The sequence below is a fragment of the Schistocerca gregaria genome, chromosome 11 (genome assembly GCF_023897955.1).
Source record: "Schistocerca gregaria isolate iqSchGreg1 chromosome 11, iqSchGreg1.2, whole genome shotgun sequence".
Lineage (NCBI taxonomy): Eukaryota > Metazoa > Arthropoda > Insecta > Orthoptera > Acrididae > Schistocerca > Schistocerca gregaria.
Genome location: NC_064930.1, coordinates 100,947,014 through 100,971,079, shown reverse-complemented (window position 1 = coordinate 100,971,079; position 24,066 = coordinate 100,947,014). Strand labels below are relative to the sequence as shown.

The window sequence follows — 24,066 nt, the reverse complement described above, 5'->3', positions numbered from 1 at the left end:
CCATAATAAGTTTATTTATTTTTTATTTCAAAGGAATTTTCTATAAAATATATTGACACTAATGTTTCATAAAATAGCCAACAAAAAATAACTGAAAGGGAATATGTAGAATGAAAGTTACTTGGGCAAAAGCAGGGGACATAAAAAATTGTGGGTTCAACAAACGCTTGAGTACCACTCCTCCACTGTTCGATCGTGTGTATCGCAGAGCACCGAATTACGTAGGGATCCAAAGGGAACGGTGATGGACCTTACGTACAGAAGAGACTGGAACAGCACATTACGTCCACATGCTGAAACCTTTTTATTGGTCTTTTTCACTGACGCACATGTACATTACCATGAGGGGTGAAGTACACATACACACGTAGTTTCCGTTTTCAGTTACGGAGGGGAATAGAGTGTGTCCCGACATGTCAGGCCAATAGATGTTCAATGTGGTGGCCATCATTTGCTGTACACAATTGCAATCTCTGGCGTAATGAATGTCGTACACGCCGCAGTACATCTGGTGTAATATCGCCGCAGGCTACCACAATACGTTGTTTCATATCCTCTGGGGTTGTAGGCACATCACGGTACACATTCCCCCTTAATGTACCCCACAGAAAGAAGTCCAGAGGTGTAAGATCAGGAGAACGGGCTGGCCAATTTATGCGTCCTCCACGTCCTGTTAAACGCCCGTCGAACATCCTGTCAAGGGTCAGCCTAGTGTAGCGGAATGTGCAGGTGCACCATCATGCTGACACCACATACGTCGACGCGTTTCCAGTGGGACATTTTCGAGCAACATTGGCAGATTATTCTGTAGAAACGAGATGTATGTTGCAGCTGTTTGGGCCCCTGCAATGAAGTGAGGACCAATGAGGTGGTCGCCAGTGATTCCGCACCGTACATTATAGTCCACGGTCGCTGTCGCTCTACCTGTCTGAGCCAGCGAGGATTGTCCACAGACCAGTAATGCATGTTCCGTAAATTCACTGCCCCGTGGATCGTGAAACCCACTTCATCGGTAAACAGGTAGAACTGCACGCAACTGAACGTCGAAGGTTTCAACTTTAGGTTACAATATCTCCGGATGTAATTAACATTTTACAATGCAACAAACGGCACTGATTACGTATTTGTTTATATGTTCAGTATGTTCAGATGTGCTAACAAAACTAACGTGGTTCCATTTAAAAAAACGTAGGTATGTGTTAAAAAACATACTTCCGTGCATTTTTTTATGGTTTGTATTAACCAGTTACACTAGCCGCTCTCCTCACGTTCGGTCTGTGGAATCGGTTCGTCAGTATTTGATGTGGTTTATGAAATATATCCAGCGGTAACGTTAGGTGACTTACTATATATATATATATATATATATATATATATATATATATATATATATATATATATATATATATAGCCGTGAACATGAGCCTTGACAAGATAGGACTGAACATCTACAACATGATTAAACTTTCTATGACGTCATTGTTGTAGAGACATTACAAATGCTTATTTTTTTCAGTTTTTAGAAGCACGACGCAACAACTCGGGTTCAGGATCTTGTGTTGCTCTTTGGCTGTCGACCCGCGACATATAGTGGCCAGCAATTTTCTCTCTGGTCCCGGCAGTGAAGATGCTGTCTCCGTTCGTTGCGCCGCCCTCTCCGTACATGAAACATAAAAATAAATACAACACTTTAGATAATTCACAAACATTACAAATATTACAAAATACATAAACAAAACACTAAATTGAATTTATATTCACCTGCAAACTGGGCTGACACTGGTGGATGGGTGACGCTTCAATTTCGCGTCCCACTACAAGGGCTCTCCGTAAATCTGTAAGAGTACGAAGGGGTGCAGATCTCTTCTGAACAGCACGTTGCAAGGCAGCCCAGATATGTTCAATAATGTTCATATCTGGGGAGTTTGGTGGCCAGCTGAGCAGTTTCAACTCAGAAGAGTGTTCCTGGAGCCACTCTATAGCTATTCTGGGCGTGTGGGGTGTCGCATTGTCCTGCTGGAACTGCCCAAGTCCGTCCAAATGCACAGTGGACATAACTGGATGCAGGTGATCAGGCAGGATGCTTACGTACGTGTCACCTGCCAGAGTCTCATCTAGATGTACCAGGGTTCACATATGACTACAACTGCAAACACCCCACACCATTACAGAACACTCCCCTGATGACATGCAGGGTCCATGGTTTCATGAGGTTGTCTCCATACCCGTAGGCGCTTGAAACGAGACTCGTCCGACGATGCGACATGTTTCCAGACATCAAGGGTTGTGTCGTGCAGTCATCAAGGGTACACAGGTGGGCCTTGGGCTCCGACAGCCCATATCGGTGATGTTTCGTTGAATGGTTCGCACCCTAACACTTGTTGATGGCCGAGCATCGAAATCTACATCTACATCTACATCTGCATGACTACTCTGCAATTCACATTTAAGTGCTTGGCAGAGGGTTTGTCGAACCACAATCATACTATCTCTCTACTATTCCACTCCTAAACCTTTCTGTTCGAGCTCTGATTTCTCTTATTTTATTTTGATGATCATTCCTACCTATGTAGGTTGGGCTCTACAAAATATTTTGGCATTCGGAAGAGAAAGTTGGTGACTGAAATTTCGTAATAAGATCTCGCCGCGACGAAAAACGTCTTTGCTTTAGTGACTTCCATCCCAATTCGCGTATCATATCTGCCACTTTCTCTCCCCTATTACGTGATAATACAAAACGAGCTGCCATCTTTTGCACCCTTTCGATGTCCTCCGTCAATCCCACCTGGTAAGGATCCCACACCGCGCAGCAATATTCTAACAGAGGACGAACGAGTGTAGTGTAAGCTGTCTCTTTAGTGAACTTGTATCTTCTAAATGTCCAGCCAATGAAACGCAACCTTTGGTTCGCCTTCCCCACAATATTATCTATGTGGTCTTTCCAACTGAAGTTGTTCGTAATTTTAACACCCAGGTACTTAGTTCAATTGACAGCCTTGAGAGTTGTACTATTTATAGAGTAATCGAATTCCAACGGACTTCTTTTGGAACTCATGTGGATCACTTCACACTTTTCGTTATTTAGCTTCAACTGCCACCTGCCACACCATACAGCAATCTTTTCTAAATCGCTTTGCAACTGATACTGGTCTTCGCATGACCTTACTAGATGGTAAATTACAGCATCATCTGCGAACAACCTAAGAGAACTGCTCAGATTGTCACCCAGGTCATTTATATAGATCAGGAACAGCAGAGGTCCCAGGGCGCTTCCCTGGGGAACACCTGATATCACTCCAGTTTTACTGGATGATTTGCCGTCTATTACTACGAACTGCGACCTTCCTGACACGAAATCATGAATCCAGTCGCACAACTGAGACGATACCCCATAGGCCCGCAGCTTTATTAGAAGTCGCATGTGAGGAACGGTGTCAAAAGCTTTCCGGAAATCGAGAAATACGGAATCAACTTGAGTTCCCCTGTCGATAGCGGCCATTACTTCGTGCGAATAAAGAGCTAGCTGCGTTGCACAAGAGCGATGTTTTCTGAAACCATGCTGATTACGTATCAATAGATCGTTTCCTTCGAGGTGATTCATAATGTTTGAATACAGTATATGCCCCAAAACCCTAATGCAAACCGACGTCAATGATATAGGTCTGTAGTTCGATGGATTACTCCTACTACCCTTCCTAAACACTGGTGCTACCTGCGCAATTTTCCAATCTGTAGGTACAGATCTATCGGTGAGCGAGCGGTTGTATATGAGTGCTAAGTAGGGAGCTATAGTATCAGCGTAATCTGAAAGGAACCTAATCGGTATACAATCTGGACCTGAAGACTTGCCCGTATTAAGCGATTTGAGTTGCTTCGCAACCGCTAAGGTATCTACTTCTAAGAAACTCATGCTAGCAGCTGTTCGTGTGTCAAATTCTGGAATATTCCATTCGTCTTCCCTGGTGAAGGAATTTCGGAAAACTGCGTTCAATAACTCCGCTTTAGCGACACAGTCGTCGGTAATAGTACCATCGGCACTTCGCAGCGAAGGTATTGACTGCGTCTTGCCGCTTGTGTACTTTACATACGAACAGAATTTCTTCGGATTTCTGAAGCAGTTTGCGGAAGAGTTGCACTTCTGTCACGCTGAACGTTTCTCTTCAGTCGTCGTTCTTGCAGGATATTTTTCGGGCCACAGCGATGTCGGTGATTTTGATGTTTTCCCAGATTCGCACCATTCACAGTACACTCGTCAAATGGTCGTATGGGAAAATCCCAACTATCTCGGAGATGCTGTGTCCAGTCGCTCGTGGGCCAACTATAACAGCACTTTCAAACTCACTTAAATGTTGATAACTTCCCACTGCAGCAGCAGTAACCCATTTAACAACTGCACCAGACAGTTGTCTTACACAGGGTGTTACAAAAAGGTACGGCCAAACTTTCGGGAAACATTCCTCACACACAAATAAAGAAAAGATGTTATGTGGACATGTGTCCGGAAACGCTTCATTTTCCATGTTAGAGCTCATTTTAATTTCGTCACTATGTACTGTACTTCCTCGATTCACCGCCAGTTGGCCCAATTGAAGGAAGGTAATGTTGACTTCGGTGCTTGTGTTGACATGCGACTCATTGCTGTACAGTACTAGCATCAAGCACATCAGTACGTAGCATCAACAGGTTAGTGTTCATCACGAACGTGGTTTTGCAGTCAGTGCAATGTTTACAAATGCGGAGTTGACAGATGCCCATTTGATGTATGAATTAGCACGGGGTAATAGCCGTGGCGCGGTACGTTTGTATCGATACAGATTTCCAGAACGAAGGTGTCCTGACAGGAAGACGTTAAGACGTTTGAAACAATTCATCGGCGTCTTAGGGAGCACGGAACATTCCAGCCTATGACTCGCGACTGGGGAAGACCTAGAACGACGAGGACACCTGCAATGGACGAGGCAGTTCTTCGTGAGTTGACGATAACTCTAATGTCAGCGTTAGAGAAGTTGCTGCTATACAAGGTAACGTAGACCACGTCACTGTATGGAGAGTGCTACGGGAGAACCAGTTGTTTCTGTACCGTGTACAGCGTGTGCAGGCACTATCAGCAGCTGATTGGCCTCCACGGGTACACTTCTGCGAATGGTTCATCGGACAACGTGTCAATCTTCATCTCAGTGAGAATGTTCTCTTTACGGATGAGGCTTCATTCCAACGTGATCAATTTGTAAATTTTCACAATCAACATATGTGAGCTGACGAGAATCCGCACGCAATTGTGCAATCACGTCATCAACACACATTTTATGTGAACGTTTGGGCAGGCATTGCTGGTGATGTCTTGATTGGGCCCCATGTTCTTCCACCTACGCTCAATGGAGCACGTTATCATGATTTCATACGGGATAATCTACCTGCGCTGCTAGAACATGTGCCTTTACAAGTACGACACAACATGTGGTTCATGCGCGATGGAGCTCCTGCACATTTCAGTAAAAGTGTTCGTACGCTTCTCAACAACAGATCCGGTGCCGGATGGATTGGTAGAGGCGGACCAATTCCGTGGCCTCCACGCTCTCCTGACCTCAACCCTCTTGACTTTCATTTATGGGGGCATTTGGAAGCTCTTGTCTACGCAACCCCGGTACCAAACGTAGAGACCCTTCGTGCTCGTATTGTGGACGGCTGTGATACAATACGCCAGTCTCCAGGGCTGCATCAGCGCATCAGGGATTCCGTGCGGCGGAGGATGGATGCATGTATCCTCTCTAACGGAGGACATTTTGAACATTTCATGTAGCAAAGTGTTTGAAATCACACTGGTACGTTCTGTTGCTGTATGTTTCCATTCCATGGTTAATGTGATTTGAAGAGAAGTAATAAAGTGAGCTCTAACATGGAAAGTAAGCGTTACCGAACACATGTCCAAATAACATATTTTCTTTCTTTGTGTGTGAGGAATGTTTCCTGAAAGTTTGGCCGTACCTTTTTGTAACACCCTGTATAGGCGTTGCAGACCGCAGCGCCATACTCTGGCTGTTTACATCTCTCTGTATTTGAATACGCTTGCATATACCAGTTCCTTTGGAGCTTTAGTGTATAATTGTAAGTTGAATGTTATAAGCACTGCAAAGGCTTAAAACTTCGACATTCGTTTGGGAACACCCAGTAGCACAATTTTCTCCAATCAGCCTTTAATTAATGAGGATGGTACTCTTCTCTGTCTGAAAAGAGAACTCATCTTATCTAGCCTGTGGAAGGATTTCTCTACGATTAAATACATTCCCCTGCGAGTGGGAATGGAACAGCAGTGCGGAATGTTCTGTCTCTATGGGATGCTCGGGACGGAGTGAGTCCACACAACGCGAATATCACAACTTGCGCCGTTGCCTGTCGGTGTCTGACTGGTAACGACTCTACGCACTGTGGCAGTAGGATTGCTCGCACCAACAACACGCTTTGTAGATGGGCCACACTTTGCCAGAATCCTTCTAACAAAACTCAAGTTTTCCTTGCGCCCTCCCTAATACTGGTCTTACGTGACCAAAACATTTCACATCATCTCTTAGTATTACCTGTCGATACTTACAGGGTGTTTCAAAAATGACCGGTATATTTGAAACGGCAATAAAAACTAAACGAGCAGCGATAGAAATACACCGTTTGTTGCAATATGCTTGGGACAACAGTACATTTTCAGGCCGACAAACTTTCGAAATTACAGTAGATACAATTTTTAACAACAGATGGCGCTGCAAGTGATGTGAAAGATATAGAAGACAACGCAGTCTGTGCGTGCGCCATTCTGTACGTCGTCTTTCTGCTGTAAGCGTGTGCTGTTCACAACGTGCAAGTGTGCTGTGGAAAACATGGTTTTTTCCTTAGAACAGAGGATTTTTCTGGTGTTGGAATTCCACCGCCTAGAACACAGTGTTGTTGCAACAAGACGAAGTTTTCAACGGACGTTTAATGTAACCAAAGGACCGAAAAGCGATACAATAAAGGATCTGTTTGAAAAATTTCAACAGACTGGGAACGTGACAGATGAACGTGCTGGAAAGGTAGGGCGACCACGTACGGCAACCACAGAGGGCAACGCGCAGCTAGTGCAGCAGGTGATCCAAAAGCGGCCTCGGGTTTCTGTTCACCGTGTTGCAGCTGCGGTCCAAATGATGCCAACGTCCATGTATCGTCTCTTGCGCCAGAGTTTACACCTCTATCCATACAAAATTCAAATGCGGCAACCCCTCAGCGCCGCTACCATTGCTGCATGAGAGACATTCGCTAACGATATAGTGCACAGGATTGATGACGGCGATATGCACGTGGGCAGCATTTGGTTTACTGACAAAGCTTATTTTTACCTGGAGGGCTTCGTCAATAAACAGAACTGGCGCATATGGGCAACCGAAAAGCCCCATGTAGCAGTCCCATCGTCCCTGCATCCTCAAAAAGTACTGGTCTGGGCCGCCAATTCTTCCAAAGGAATCATTGGCCCATTTTTCAGATCCGAAACGATTACTGCATCACGCTATCTGGACATTCTTCGTGAATTTGTGGCGGTACAAACTGCCTTAGACGACACTGCGAAGACCTCGTGGTTTATGCAAGATGGTGCCCGGCCACAACACACGGCCGACGTCTTTAATTTCCTGAATGAATATTTCGATGATCGTGTGATTGCTTTGGGGAGGCGGCGTGGATTGGCCTCCCTATTCGCCAGACATGAACCCCTGTGACTTCTTTCTGTGGGGACACTTGAAAGACCAGGTGTACCGCCGGAATCCAGAAACAATTGAACAGCTGAAGCAGTACATCTCATCTGCATGTGAAGCCATTCCGCCAGACACGTTGTCAAAGGTTTTCGGTAATTTCATTCAGAGACTACGCCATATTATTGCTACGCATGGTGGATATGTGGAAAATATCGTACTATAGAGTTTCCCAGACCGCAGCGCCGTCTGTTGTTGACAATTGTAACTAGTGTAATTTCGAAAGTTTGTCCGCCTGAAAATGTACTATTGTCCCAAGCATATTGCAACAAACGGTGTATTTCTATCGCTGCTCGTTTAGTTTGTATTGCCGTTTCAAATATACCGCTCATTTTTGAAACACCCTGTACGAATTGTTATCTTCTAAAAGTGAAGTTGTGATGGATTACAGTTGTTCTTTTCTTCTTTTATAGGCTTTTTCTTACATTTACTAACATTTAAAAAGAGCTAGCAGTATTATGAGAAGTAAAAATTTTCTCCACATCTTAGCCGGCCGGAGTGGCCGAGCGGTTCTAGGCGCTACAGTCTGGAACCGCGCGACCGCTGCGGTCGCAGGTTCGAATCCTGCCTCGGGCATGCGTGTGTGTGATGTCCTTAGGTTAGTTAGGTTTAAGTAGTTCTAAGTTCTCGGGGACTGATGACCTCAGAAGTTAAGTCTCATAGTGCTCAGAGCCATTTTTTTCCCCCACATCTTACTGATTTTCCTTTTGATCGTCCAATGACGTACTTCTGTAGACGATATGCAATTTTAGTGTTGCTGACATTAACTGATAAATCGTCACTCAGTGTAATGTACTGTATAATTTTCAATGCGATAGGGTCTGCAGCTGCGATAAATTTTTGGTAAGATATCATGATGTCTTCATCTTTATTTCATGTACGATTGTACAATTTAGGCCTTAAGCCGCTTTCAGGTATCTCAAACAGAAGCGTTATTCACTGGATACATTAGTGACACTTGTGATTTTGATGTAGGGGCGAGTCATATCTGTAGATATACATTATAACTTACTTTATGGATAATTTTTAGTAGTAAATTATGCCATGTTTTACACTATTTTAGAAGCACGTTACTTTCGAGCATTAGTTGCAAAGCTCTTAGATGTAACACCCGTGTTTTAACGTATTTAACACTACGAAGGTTACAATTATTTTACGGAAATTAATTAACCAACCCGCATATGCTTTTGTTCTCAGTTATACTCAATTATCATTTGTCATTGGTGTAAATATCACTGTAATTTCTTTGAAATAACTCGTAAATATGTGTTCTTTTACTGTCGGAGCACGTCACTTTAACCAGAGACAAAAACGAAACACACAAAAATAAAGTCCTTGTATGGCCATTATTTCCGATAAAATTTCTCGATGTTTCACCAATACAAACTTATACCCTAGTTGCAGAACCACTAACAACCTATAGCGATTATTCAGACACATACCACATAAACCAGAACCGTTTTCACAATAAGGAATCTAGAAAGTTGACTATGTAGAATGCCCAAAATTTTATGTACGACACACAGGAATAAAAGTCAGTACACGATTTAAAGAAACACGGCAGTAAGCGACAATAAACCATACACAATTGGTGCACACTTAAAAGAAACCAACCACAAAATAGCTAATATAGGTGGATCACTTCAAATATTGCATAAGTTAAATAAAGGAAAAATCATGGGTGTAATGAAAGAAATTGAGATATACATGCATCTAAAAGATCAGTCATGCCGTGTATTATTTTTACCAGTCTTCCGACGATGCGTTACAGAACCATAGAATGTAAAATTATCGCTACACTCATTATTAAATATTACTGTAATGCAAAACGTCACCCAACCATAAAGCACTTGACTCTGACAGTTTCCGATACTGTTTCATTAGAGTACAGTTATATAGTTTCATATATAAGATCTTTGTACCAACTATTCAAAAATGACGTGCTCCCACAATAAAAGAACAAATATTTACAGCTTATTTTAAAGAAATTACATATAATCATATTTACATCGACGATGAAGGATAATTAAATATAATTGAGAACAAAAGCATATGGAGGTTAATTAATTAATTTCTGTAAAGTAATTGTAATATTCCTAATGCTAATACCATTAAAACATGGGTCTTATATACACACATCAAAAAAGTTTTGCATCACCTCGGTTTCGAGAGCTCCGGAACCTGTACAGGAATTTGGAATAGAGATCAATATAAACATCATTTCCATCCTTTTTATTGCTCATGAAAACCACACATTGCATGTTGTACCACCATACAGCGAGACCTTCAGAGGTGGTGGTCCAGACAGTTGTACACACCTGTACCTCTAATACCCAGCAGCAAGTCCTCTTGCATTGTTGCATGCCTGTATTCGTCGTGGCATACTACCCACAAGTTCATCAAGGCACTGTTGGCCCAGATTGTCCCATTCCTCAACGGCGATTCGGCGTAGATCCCTCAGAGTGGTTTGTGGGTCACGTCGTCCATAAACAGCCCTTTTCAATCTACCCCAGGCATATTCGATAAGGTTCATGTCTGGAGGACATGCTGGCCGCTCTAGTCGAGCAATGTCCTTATCCTGAAAGAAGTGATTCACAAGATGTGCACGATGGGGGCGCGGATTGTCGTCCACGAAGACGAATGCCTCGCCAATATGCTGCCGATATGGTTGCACTATCGGTCGGAGGATGGCATTCACGTATCGTACAGCCGTTACGGCGCCTTCCGTGGCCACCAGCGGCGTACGTCGGCCCCACATAATGCCACTCCAAAACAGCAGGGAAGATCCACCTTGCTGCACTCGCTGGACAGTGTGTGTAAGGCGTTCAGCCTGACCGGGTTTCCTCCAAACACGTCTCTCAGGTTGAAGGCATATGCGACACCCATCGGTGAAGGGAACGTGACTCCAATCCTGAGCGGTCCATTCGGCATGTTGTTGAGCATATGTGTACCGCGCTGCACGGTGTCGTGGCTGCAAAGATGGACCTTGCCATGGACGTCGGGAGTGAAGTTGCGCATCGTACAGCCTATTGCGCACAGTTGGAGTCGTAACACGACGTCCTGTGGCTCACAAAAAGCATCATTCAACATGGTGGCGTTGTCGGCAGGATTCCTCCGAGCCATAATCCGTAGGTAGCGGTCATCCACTGCAGTAGTAGCCCTTGGGCGACCTGAGCGAGGCATGTCATCGACAGTTCCTGTCTCTCTGCATCTCCTAACAACATCGCTTTGGTTCACTTCGAAACGCCTGGACACTTCCCTTGTTGAGAGCCATTCTACATCTACATCTACATCTACATCCATACTCCGCAAGCCACCTGACGGTGTATGGCGGAGGGTACCCTGAATACCTCTATCGGTTCTCCCTTCTATTCCAGTCTCGTATTCTTCGTGGAAAGAAGGATTGTCGGTATGCCTCTATGTGGGCTCTAATCTCTCTGCTTTTATCCTCGTGGTGTCTTCGCGAGATATACGTAGGAGGGAGCAATATACTGCTTGACTCTTCGGTGAAAGTATGTTCTCGAAACTTTAATAAAAGCCCGTACCGAGCTACTGAGCGTCTCTCCTGCAGAGTCTCCCACTGGAGTTTATCTATCATCTCCGAAACGCTTTCGCGATTACTGAATGATCCTGTAACGAAGCTCGCTGCTCTCCATTGGATCTTCTCTATCTCTTCTATCAACCCTATCTGGTACGGATCCCACACTGCTGAGCAGTATTCAAGCAGTGGGCGAACAAGCGTACTGTAACCTACTTCCTTTGTTTTCGGATTGCACTTCCTTAGGATTCTTCCAATGAATCTCAGTCTGGCATCTGCTTTACCGACGATCAACTTTATATGAACATTCCATTTAAAAATCACTCCTAATGCGTACTCCCAGATAATTTATGGAATTAACTGCTTCCAGTTGCTGACCTGCTATTTTGTAGCTAAATGATAAGGGATCTATCTTTCTATGTATTCGCAGCACATTACACTTGTCTACATTGAGATTCAGTTGCCATTCCTTGCACCATGCGTCAATTCGCTGCAGATCCTCCTGAATTTCAGTACAATTTTCCATTGTTACAACCTCTCGATTCACCACAGCATCATCTGTAAAAAGCCTCAGTGAACTTCCGATGTCACCCACCAGGTCATTTATGTATATTGTGAATAGCAACGGTCCTATGACACTCCCCGGCGGCACACCTGAAATCACTCTTACTTCGGAAGACTTCTCTCCATTGAGCATGACACGCTGCGTTCTGTTATCTAGGAACTCCTCAATCTAATCACACAATTGGTCTGATAGTCCATATGCTCTTACTTTGTTCATTAAACGACTGTGGGGAACTGTATCGAAGTCAAGAAACACGGCCTCTACCTGTGAACCCGTGTCTATGGCCCTCGCGGACGAACAGCGCGAGCTGGGCTTTACACGACCGTCCTTTTCGAAACCCATGCTGATTCCTACAGAGTAGATTTCTAGTCTCCAGAAAAGTCATTATACTCGGACATAATACGTGTTCCAAAATTCTACAACTGATCGACGTTAGAGTTATAGGTCTATAGGTCTGCACATCTGTTCGACGTCCCTTCTTGAAAACGGGGATGACCTGTGCCCTTTTCACATCCTATGGAACGCTACGCTCTTCTAGAGACCTACGGTACACCGCTGCAAGAAGGTGGGCAAGTTCCTTCGCGTACTCTGTGTAAAATCGAACTGGTATCCCATCAGGTCCAGCGGCCTTTCCTCTTTTGAGCGATTTTAACTGTTTCTCTATCCCTCTGTCGTCTATTTCGATATCTACCATTTTGTCATCTGTGCGACAATCTAGAGAAGGAACTACAGTGCAGTCTTCCTCTGTGAAAGAGCTTTGGAAGAAGACATTTAGTATTTCGGCCTTTAGTCTGTCATCCTCTGTTTCAGTACCATTTTGGTCACAGAGTGACTGGACGTTTTGTTTTGATCCACCTACCGCTTTGACATAAGACCAAAATTTCTTAGGATTTTCTGCCAAGTCAGTACATAGAACTTTACTTTCGAATTCATTGAACGCCTCTCGCATAGCCCTCCTCACACTACATTTCGCTTCGCGCAGAAACAATGCGGATGCGATCGAATCGCGGTACTGACCGTCTAGGCACGGTTGAACTACAGACAACACGAGCCGTGTACCTCCTTCCTGGTGGAATGACTGTAACTGATCGGCTGTCGGACCCCCGACGTCTTCAACAGGCGCTGCTCATGCACGCTTGTTTACACCTTTGGGCGGGTTTAGTGACATCTCTGAACAGTCAAAGGGACTGTGTCTGTGATACAATATCCACAGTCAACGTCTATCTTCAGGGGTTCTGGGAACTGGGGTGATGCAAAACTTTTTTTGTTGCGTGTATTTCGAGTGTAATTCATAAAAGTGAGCAGTGTTCCGGGAGTAGACTCCAAAAGATCTTATCCCAGTGGAGACATACGATTGCCACCTTAGTCGACAGTCTACAGCATACTTTATGCTATGGCTTGTGTACATTAGATTCTTATATGTCTGTTCCTGGAGACGTACACACTCACTGACGTAAAATATTTTAACTGTACCAGCGAAGTCTCGTACTGTGAATGTGCGATCCCCCAGAATTACAGACGGCGAATGAACATTGCCGTGGAACAGTATAGGAACATGTATTGACGTAATGGATAGTTAATACCATTCATCAGTGGATAACATCAGTTTGACGTTGCAAAATTAAGGGTTTTCAAGGACGACCACCAGATAGAACTCTCGATGAGAAATCATACCAATGCTGACATGTTTACAGCCTTTGTGGTTTAAACTGTAGTTAACTTTAGACAACATTGTTACCACATCGTGTGACACCTTCATTTCGTCTGCTGTTGCTGCTATGTGCCGTGACACCTTACCCATTTGTCCGTTGTCTCGCGATTGGGTGAGCTGTTCATTTGAGAGTTGGCAATACTCTCTTAGGATTTAAACGTTAGCTACAGCGCGCGTACACAAGCTCTGGAATCTTAGATATTGTTGTCGCGCTTCGCAGCGCACGGATTAATTAGTGCAGGGCTTAACAACATACAAGCAAGCTGTGAGAAGCAAGGCGCTACCCCTACCACCGGACCAGAGCGGAGAGTGGGGAGAGCCACGTGGGGCACACAACAGCTGCCGCCAGTCAATGTGAATCTGCGGCCACCTGCAGGGATGTCGCTCACCAATTATTACTGCGACAAATGAAACAAATAAAGGAGAGTGTACACGTGCCACATAATTTTATTAGCTTAGTGCATGCCTCTACATTCGTATTACTTTGTGAACTGTTACACAATAAAAGGTGTCACTGAAGTGCGGGATTCTCGGTTATCTTGTACTTTTCGCCCTTTACAATTGCCTCTATATTCGGAGTAATTGTTCTTGTGCACTGTGGGCGCAGCGTGCACTTTAAATTTCGATGAGACAATGCGTTTCTCAGGCGCTTCTCGTTACATTTCATTGCAGAGAACAGCTGTTCACCAACATACGTGGAACCGAACACTGATATTATTGTAGCCGCCAGTTTGTGCAAACGAGGAAATCTATCCTATCTGTAGAGTTCCAAAATATTTTTCTTGTTCTGAAATTTGTCTCTGTATTCTCTGTCATACTGCAGGTTAATAATTTCTAGTTGCAGCTCAGGACGAGTCTGTTCAATATTCGCTGAATATGGAGAGGAGAACAGATCAAAATCACTGTCTAGTGCTGTCAGATCTTGAAAGCGTTGATCAAATTCTTCCTTAACGGCAACTAAACTATGCGAATAACGTTCACCGTCTTTGTGAACATATTGCATGGATGATAATTTAGGAAAGTGAACTAGATTTACTGTTTGCAGCTGACTCGCCCAAAGTGTCAATTTCATTTTAAAAGCTCGTATTCGATCTATGAAATGAGTAATTAGCAGATCTTTGCCTTATAGTGAAATGTTCAAAGCATTCAGATGGCTAGTTAAATCTGCTAAGAACGCGAGATCACATTTCCATGAAGGCTGTTTCAGTTCAGGAACACACATGTTATTTATTTCCACGAACATATTTATCTCATCTAATAGGCAAAAAAATCGTTTTAATAATTCGCCACGACTAAGCCAGCGGACCTTGCTGTAATAAGGTAGGCTGCCATACTAGCTTTCTACATCCTCAAGAAAGCTTTTAAATTGCCTGTTTTGTAGCCCATACTTCCTTATATAACTGGTTGTACGAACAACAACACTCATCACATTTTTTGGAGTGATACTCTTTGCACATAGGTTTACCTGGAGGATCACACAGTGAACACCCCTTATTTCATTCGGCACTGTCAGTTTTTGCGTTTTCTCCTTCAACAGCGCAACGAAACCTGATTTTTTTCCCTGTCGTCGCTGGTGCACCGTCTGTAGACACTGAAACTAAAGAATTCCACGATAATCCTATATTTTCAACACTTTCTTCAACACTACTTAAAATATCACCTCCGGTTGTAGTGTTCCTCATGGCTACTACATTGAGGAGCTCCTCCCTCACCTGAAGATCTCTCTTAACACCTCTAATAAATATGGCAATCTGCGCTGTTCCAGTGCTATCAACACTTTGGTCCAGAGCTAGAGAATACGCCACAAAATCTTTACAGATATTTACAAGCTGGCTCTGGACGTCGTCTGCCATGTCCTGTATGCGACGCATAATGGTCATGTTAGATAATGGCACAATCCGAAACTGTTCAACTTGAGATGGACACGCTGGCTGGAGTGGCCGTGCGGTTCTAGGCGCTACAGTCTGGAACCGAGCGACCGCTACGGTTGCAGGTCCGAATCCTGCCTCGGAAATGGATGTATGTGATGTCCTTAGGTTAGTTAGGTTTAATTAGTTCTAAGTTCTAGGCGACTGATGACCTTACAAGTTAAGTCGCATAGTGCTCAGAGCTATTTGAACCATTTTGAGATGGACACAAATGCTCCGCTGCAGATGCCACAGTCATTCTTTTGTTAAATCGACATCAGCGAAGGGGCGCGGGGATTTTGCTAAAAGCAAAGCAATTTTGTAACTCACTCCGAGAGCTGCTGCCTCAGTTGATTTTTCTTCGTCGTCCAGATCCTCTTCGGATAGCTTCCTTTTACGTTTAATAACTTCCTGTGCACGATCTGGTCCATCACATTTTCCACTTCCTTGGTCTTTCGCGTGGTACGACATATAATGTCGCTGCAAATTAAATTCCCTAAAAGAATTCAGGGTTTTGTGACATACCAAACATTTCGCAACACCATCTTTTTCTGTAAACAGATACAAATTCCTCCCAATGGGGGGTTGAACTGCGAAAGCACGGCTGGGGTTATACAACGGCGACTTGACACGATTCTTAACCAGCGAAATGACTGTTAGAGCTGACCGCAGTACTTTAATCGTTACACAGTCGGCGCGAAATCGATACAGCTGCGGCCCTATTCAAACGTACGCGCGCATTTCCCCTCCCTACCCCTCCCTCCCTTCTCAGCGACCTTGCACCGGCTGGCGAGCACGTGCTTGAGCAGACGCTCAAAACCGGCCAGTTGTTAAGCCCTGGATTAGCGGCAGTTTGGAGGCCAGAGGTAGTGATGGGCTAAACTGCGATTTTCCAATATAAGTGATTTCTGTGAATGCTACTATTCAGTATCTGCTATTCTTAACTGTGATTTGTCGCAGTTAAGAGTCGCAGTTAAGGAACGTAGGTCGCGTATCCCTCCGCCACTGCTATTTCTGCGATTTCTGCTACTTCTGCGATTTCTGTGACTTCTGCTACTTCTGCGATTTCTGCTACTTCTGCGATTTCTGCGACTTACCACCGTATGAAAAAATTACATGCGCCCACACAGAAAATTGCATCTCAACAAATCTGTCATTGGCAAGTAAGTTTTACGTTTGTTCTTCCGTTGGCTTTAATTATGTATTAAAGAAACAACTGAGAAAATATTAATAGTGTAATTAATATGTAAGTAGCCATACAGTAGCGTAATAGTTCGTGTTTAGAAAATGAATTCTAACATATTGTTATGTTCACAGGTACCCGAACTACATTTCAGTCACTCAGTAAATTGGTAACTCAAAATATCACTGTCAACAGATCTGGAGAAATTGCCACTGCGTCTTTAGACCGTTTTCGTCAGACGAGAGGTTAGTTTCTAAGTGTTTCGATGGACTTAATTACTTCAGTGAGATCGTTCTTGCAAATGTGAAATATACCCCATTGAGTGGCTTTCAATACAGCAAATATTAGGGAAGCGTTTCTGAAGAAGAGAAATTTGTTAACATCGAGTATAGACTTAAGTGTCAGGAAGTCGTTTCTGAAAGTATTTGTATAGAGTGTAGCCATGCATGGAAGTGAATCATGGACGATAAATAGTTTACACCAGAAGAGAATAGAAGCTTTCGAAATGTGGTGCTACAGAAGAATGCTGAAGATTAGATGGGTAGATCGCAGTACTAATGAGGAAGTATTGAATAGGATTGGGGAGAAGAGAAGTTTGTGGCACAACTTGACCAGAAGAAGGGATCGGTTGGTAGGACATGTTCTGAGGCATCAAGGGATCACCAATTTAGTATTGGAGGGCAGTGTGGAGGGTAAAAATCGTAGAGGGAGTCCAAGAGATGAATACACTAAGCAGATTCAGAAGGATGTAGGTTGCAGTAGGTACTGGGAGATGAAGAAGCTTGCACAGGACAGAGTAGCATGGAGAGCTGCATCAAACCAGTCTCGGGACTGAAGATAACAACAACAACGAAATAAGATATAAGAACATAGGCTTCCGCTGCCGGTGTCATAGTGATTAAAATTCTTCTGGGTATTATGTCGAGTTGTTGCTAAAAACTAACAACAATAATAAACTAAAACCGACGTTTCGACCGAATTGCAATGACCTTCCTCAGGGCACGCACACATTGCAATTCGGCCGAATCGTCCGTTTTAGTTTATTATTGTTAGTTTCTAGCAATGACGCGGCATAATCCCCAGAAGAATTTTAATCATTGTGAGATGAGATGGTTGTCTTCAGTGTTACTGAAACATCGGTAGTTGAAACATCCGATATTGTCGATAGTAATTTAAAAAGCTTTCAGTGTAATGATTAACTATCGATTATTTTGGGCAGGTATTTCAAATGAAAAATAACTTTTTAACAATTTTTATTGCTTAAAATACAACTCTACAAGATATGCACATATTGTTTTGTAAAAACTACGGTGTTCAAATTCTCGTCTTTTAGTCTGTTGTTTAAAATACAGTATTAAAGGATGCATGTAAGGTGTTTAAATTCTTCTCCTTTAGTCTGTTGCGTTTTTCAGAAATTATTTGTCTCGCCTTGGAGAAAACCCTCTCTGCTGGAACTGAAGACGCTGGTACAACAAAAATTTGCTGGCCATGCCACGCAACATACTATTAGATTTTTTTTTTTTACAGTATTCTCATACAGAAGCATGCTTGTCTGTTACAAGTTTTTCAAAATACTGCTGTAGGTCAATTATGGAATCACCGACTGGTGTAACGACATCGACGTTACGCTATTGTTACTTGGGCAAAAAATGTGGATCATCCGATTTCAAACTGTTAGACCTAGCAGTAGACGTAATAACACTGCTCATGGATGTTGTTTCAGGTATTACTCGTATAGTTGATGCGATGACAGCAGTATACTCTTCCTAACATACTTGTGCAGCGTTCTCTGCCTCTTAAAATGTCCTGAAACACGTTTTTTAAAACCTAGGGTCTAATAATGTCACAAACATATTAACAGTCAACGTGTTAAATCGTTTCACTCTTTCATTGCTTGATTTAATCAAGGAATCCAGAACACTTGGTTTTTATTAGTTGTTAAGGTCCTTTACGAGCCTGGAAACTTCGCAGCAATACATTGTGTAAGAGGTATAACTATGGAAGCAGTGATGTATGACTCCCCTGAGAGTGTTGTCGTTGACACTTCAAAAGGTTCATGAAGATCTAAAATCCCTTGCACAGCTAAGGCCGATATTACACTATCAAATTTCTTTGTCAAATATCTTTGTCAAAGATATTTGATGGCGTAATAGGGAACTTTGTCAAATGTCGTCCAATATTTGATCAAATCTAGGGCCTTGCTGTAGATTTGATCAAAGAAGTAGCCTGTCTTCTGTTCACTGCAATGTGACATGTTACCACATGGAGCGCTAGCATCGCTGCATTCTGTCGTCTGTAGTGTTTTATAAACATTGCGGGTAAATGCAATTGGTGTGTGCCAACAACTAAAAAATTAAGAGAGATGTATGAAGCCGATGAGGAGCTTTACAACGTGCGGCACGCTGTATACAAAAATAGATTACGAAGATTGGAGACCTGACTTTACCTAACCTAACCTAACCTAACCCTCTCCTGTAGCAAGGAATCGGAGTGTTACAGTGAGCCTGTCTTCTGCAGATGTAGCAGTTCTGAAGTGAGTATTGTGGTTTGTGATGTGAGGAAACAGTTCCTGAGCACATACTGAAATGCATGCTCATCCATTCGTAAGTAATTGATGTACGACTTGACATCCTCCACTATAAGGCCACGTAACAAGTTTTGTTGAATGATTTTATCGTGTCGTTGTAAAACCCACGGCTCCGCCCAGCTATGTTTGCTTTTTTTCTCCCGCTTCTCTTCCGCACATGCACACAGTGCAATTGAGATACATGGAACTGCTGCGGTTAATAACAAGTTGTTGTTGTCAGCCATCTTGAACTCTGACGAAAAATATGATGACAGTGTAATACCCCTTCTAGCACTACGTCAAAGATCTCTGTCAAATATATTTGACGGAATATTTGAACACATCTTTGATCCAATCTTTGACAAAGCCATTTGATAGTGTGTAATGTTGTTGCTTTATTTTGTTATGTGAAAGCAGTGCTGATAGACAGTAAAAGCGGGTTAAAAGCTGTGAGCTATCTGAGGAAGTTAACGTTGCATTACTGTGCAACTGTTTCACCAGGTATGCAGTATAGCTTACCAAATTTCCAACCAGACTAACATTAATTATAATCTTTTAAGTCATACGAAAAACGGTGATACACATATAAAAAAGAGAATTTAAATAAAAAGAAATAAATCAGTTTATATTTGGAAATTTATTTTAACATTGATCATTGAAATTTCAGCATATTAAACTTGAGTCATAACTAAGCTGGTGCCTTATTTAGGATTGTGAAAATGTGAGTTTGTAATCTTACGGAACACATTAAATGTGGGGCCAAGATTGGGAGACTACATACAACACTGCATTCATAAAATAACACATGAAGAACATTGAAACATATGCAAGAGGAAGTTAACCACAACCAACCGATTCAATTTTCACCTAAAGAAGTTACATTCGTAGCTCTATCCTGTCCGTCATGTAATTACCACACACTAGTATACCAAATTCATAGTAACTCTCTGTGAAATCTTTCCGAAAAGAATAGCTGAGGGTTACTTTGATGATTACACCACATGCTTCACGTGGTCAACTTGGTTTACACAAAGAGTGTACTCCACAATAATCTTGATAATTAAACTAAATTAGATCGAAAAGCAATTTACAAAACAAAAACCTCGAACTGGTTACTATCGTCTTACTATTAACCTGATGGTTGAAACAATTGTATAAGCACGTGGTATTGGTCTCACAAAGTTCACCCCACGTGGGTTGAACATAAAGAAAAGTTGCTATATTGAAAAATATTGTTAAGGCGAGACGTTATAATCTCACGCACATTCGCATTTCAGATTGATGATCTTAGAGTTACTGATCAACACGTGGTTCCACTTTACTCACAAAGTAGTGACAAGGCAACTACTGTAAAATATTCTGAAGTTCATACTCGAAATACACTGCGTTACAATTTAAGATAACATTAGATATTTTAGAGCTAAACCTGAAATAAAGTTGATTAAATTTTCAGTTAGGCTGAACTTAAGAAATCCATTGTCGTGCGGACTTAGCAGACACGCGCTTAGCCGGAGATCTTACCACTTCAGACGCTCGCCGCGGACAGACTGACCTGCGCTCCTACCGAGCGTGCTTCACAGATACAAACGGAAGTGACCAGAGAGGCAGCTTCCTGTACCAACATGACAAGGGACGGACAGAACCATACTAAGGATAGAAACCTCTTTGCTTTTAGAAAGCGTAGCTACCTGTTCCGACGTTGGTCCTACTGTTCTCTAGCAGACAGGTTTGTTGCTACCCTCAAGCATGCAACTAGAAAGTTTCATATCAGCGCACACTCCGCTGCAGAGTGAAAATCTCATTCTGGAAACGTCGCCCAGGCTGTGGCTAAGCCATGTCTCCGCAGTATCCTTTCTTTCAGGAGTGCTAGTTCTGCAAGGTTCGCAGAAGAGCTTCTGTAAAGTTTGGAAGGTAGGAGACGGATACTGGCAGAAGTAAAGCTGTGAGTACCGCACGTGAGTCGTGCTTCGGTAGCTCAGTTGGTAGATCACTTGCCCGCGAAACGCAAAGGTCCCGAGTTCGAGTCTCGGTCGGGCACACAGTTTTAATCTGCCAGGAAGTTTCATATCAGCGCACACTCCGCTGCAGAGTGAAAATCTCATTCTGGAAACGTCCTCCAGGCTGTGGCTAAGCCATGTCTCCGCAGTATCCTTTGTTTCAGGAGTGCTAGTTCTGCAAGGTTTTGCAGAAGAGCTTCTGTAAAGTTTGGAAGGTAGGAGACGGGTACTGGCAGAAGTAAAGCTGTGAGTACCGCACGTGAGTCGTGCTTCGGTAGCTCAGTTGGTAGAGCACTTGCCCGCGAAAGGCAAAGGTCCCGAGTTCGAGTCTCGGTCGGGCACACAGTTTTAATCTGCCAGGAAGTTTCATATCAGCGCACACTCCGCTGCAGAGTGAAAATCTCATTCTAGAAATATATTTGCTCATTCATCCTCTCACACAGAAGGGAAGGGGGATGACAGGATCATCATATACAATATATAAAAGAAACCGGATGTAGGTTCGGTATGAGACTGTGTGACATGAATTACATATATGAATTAGATATAAACTGTGCTTTAAAGTGTACTAGTGTGACAGATCGTTCTTGTTTATGTGTAAAAGTAACACGTTGCACTACTCAGTCTCCTCGCAGATAGTCAGAAGCGCCACAATAAATTTAGAAGAGGAATTTATGCCGTAAATGACAACAGATTTAAGAAATTAACATGAAAGGAATCCAACAGTGACCTTTCAAGTGTAATACCGGCCTAAGTAATTTTCTGCAGTGAGGGTAGGCCTTGGATTTGAACTTTAATTGATGGCAATCTCAGACTCACTTCCTAATTCCAAAATTGTTTTGAGCACATGGCATGAGCTGTTCCATCGAGTCGGCATCTCTTGTATCAGTCTCGGTTAATTTTTTTTTTTTGCTGTTTTTTTAACATTGCTCAGTTTTTCACTGGGTAGTGTAGAGTTATGAAAGAAAGTCACAGTAGCGTTTGTGTTGAATAACATTTTGGAAAATGTTCTGCTTAGAAACAGTGTTGATGCGATAGTCAAAACAGGGTGAATCTCGAATCCTTAAGCTTTTTCGTGACTGCAGCGTTGTCTGTAACCGCTACCACTGTCTTATCAGGGATGTTATATTCTAGCAAGATTTGATGGATAAGCTGAATGAAGCTCTGAAGATCTGAATGAAGCTTGTGTGGAAGAGCCAGTTGCTCGGCCACCATTGACCAAACGTTTTCAGTTGGTGAGAGATCTGGAGAAGGTGCTGGCGAGGGCAGCAGTCGAACATTTTCTGTATCCAGAAAGGCCCGTACAGGACCTGCAACATCCGGTCGTACATTATCCTGCTGAAATGTAGGGTTTCGTAGGGATCGAATGAAGGATAGAGCCACGAGTCGTAACACATCTGAAATGTAACGTCCACTGTTCAAAGTGCCGTCAAGGCGAACAGGAGGCGACTGAGACGTGTAACCAGTGGCACCCCATACCACCAAGCCGGGTGATACGCCAGTATGGCGATGACGAATACACATTTCCAACGCGAGTTCACCGCGATGTCACCAAACACGGATGCGACCATCATGATGCTGTAAACAGAACCTGGATTCATCCGAAAAAATGACGTTTTGCCATTCGTGCACCCCTGTTCGTCGTCGAGTACACCATCGCTGGCGCTCCTGTCTGTGATGCAGCGCCAACGGTAACCGCAGCCACGGTCTCCGAGCTGATAGTCCGTGCTGCTGCAAACGTCGCCGAACTGTTCGTGCAGATGGTTGTTGTCTTGAAAACGTCCCCATCTGTTGACTCAGTGATCGAGACGTGGCTGCACGGTCAGATACAGCCATGCTGATAAGATGCCTGTCATCTCGACTGCTAGTGATACGAGGCCGTTGGGATCCAGCACGGCGTTCCGTATTACCCTCCTGAACCCACCGATTCCATATTCCGCTAACAGTCATTGGATCTCGACCAACACGAGCAGCAATGTCGCGATACGATAAACCGCAATCGCGATAGGCTACAATCCGACCTTTAATCGAAGTCGGAACGTGATGGTACGCATTTCTCCTCCTTACACGAGGCATCACAACATCGTTTCACCAGGCAACGCCGTTCAACTGCTGTTTGTGTGTGAGAAATCGGTTGGAAACTTTCCTGATGTCAGCAGGTTGTAGGTGTCGCCACTGGTACCAGCCTTGTATGAATGCTCTGAAAAGCTAATTATTTCCATATCACAGCATCTTCTTCCCGTCGGTTAAATTTCGCGTCTGTAGCACATCATCTTTGTGGTGTAGAAATTTTAATGGCCAGTAGTGTATTATGTAATGTCTAATGATGCCATTTGGAATCAGTATTTTATTTATTAACCATTAGCTTCAAAAGAACTTTGACAATGGATATGTGATATGTGCAACATATACGGTAAATATTCATCACAATAAAAAAGAATTCCCCAAATTTTTTGTCGAAATGTGACGCACAAAGGGTTGAGAAATATCTACAGGATTTGAAGTTGTGCAAAGACATTCCTGGACATTCACAGTCAAGTCTTGGCAAGAAGAGATTACTTCTGTGTCACGTTCTCTGAGACCTTCACATTTCGTCCGAATTTGTTATGGTTCAAATGGCTCTGAGCACTATGCGACTTAACTATTGAGGTCATCAGTCCACTAGAACGTAGAACTAATTAAACCTAAGTAACCTAAGGACATCACACACATCCATGCCCGAGGCAGGATTCGAACCTGCGACCGTAGCAGTCACGCGGTTCCGGACGGAGCGCCTTAACCGCGAGACCACCGCGCCCGGCGAATTTGTTATGAATATGCATTATAA

The 24,066-nt window shown here is 43.3% G+C and overlaps 1 protein-coding gene across 3 annotated transcripts in view; it reads left to right on the top strand.

The window, feature by feature from the left end:
- LOC126295383 (26S proteasome non-ATPase regulatory subunit 10-like) overlaps positions 1-24,066 on the top strand; it is an 82,306-nt gene that overhangs the window by 9,137 nt on the left and 49,103 nt on the right. The window contains exon 2 of one of the 3 annotated variants that reach the window (XM_049987865.1): positions 16,811-16,921. The exons of the other annotated variants lie outside the window; for them this stretch is intronic. The gene's annotated coding sequence lies outside the window, so the exon portion shown is untranslated. The remainder of the gene's footprint in view (positions 1-16,810; positions 16,922-24,066) is intronic. 3 annotated transcript variants of the gene reach the window in all.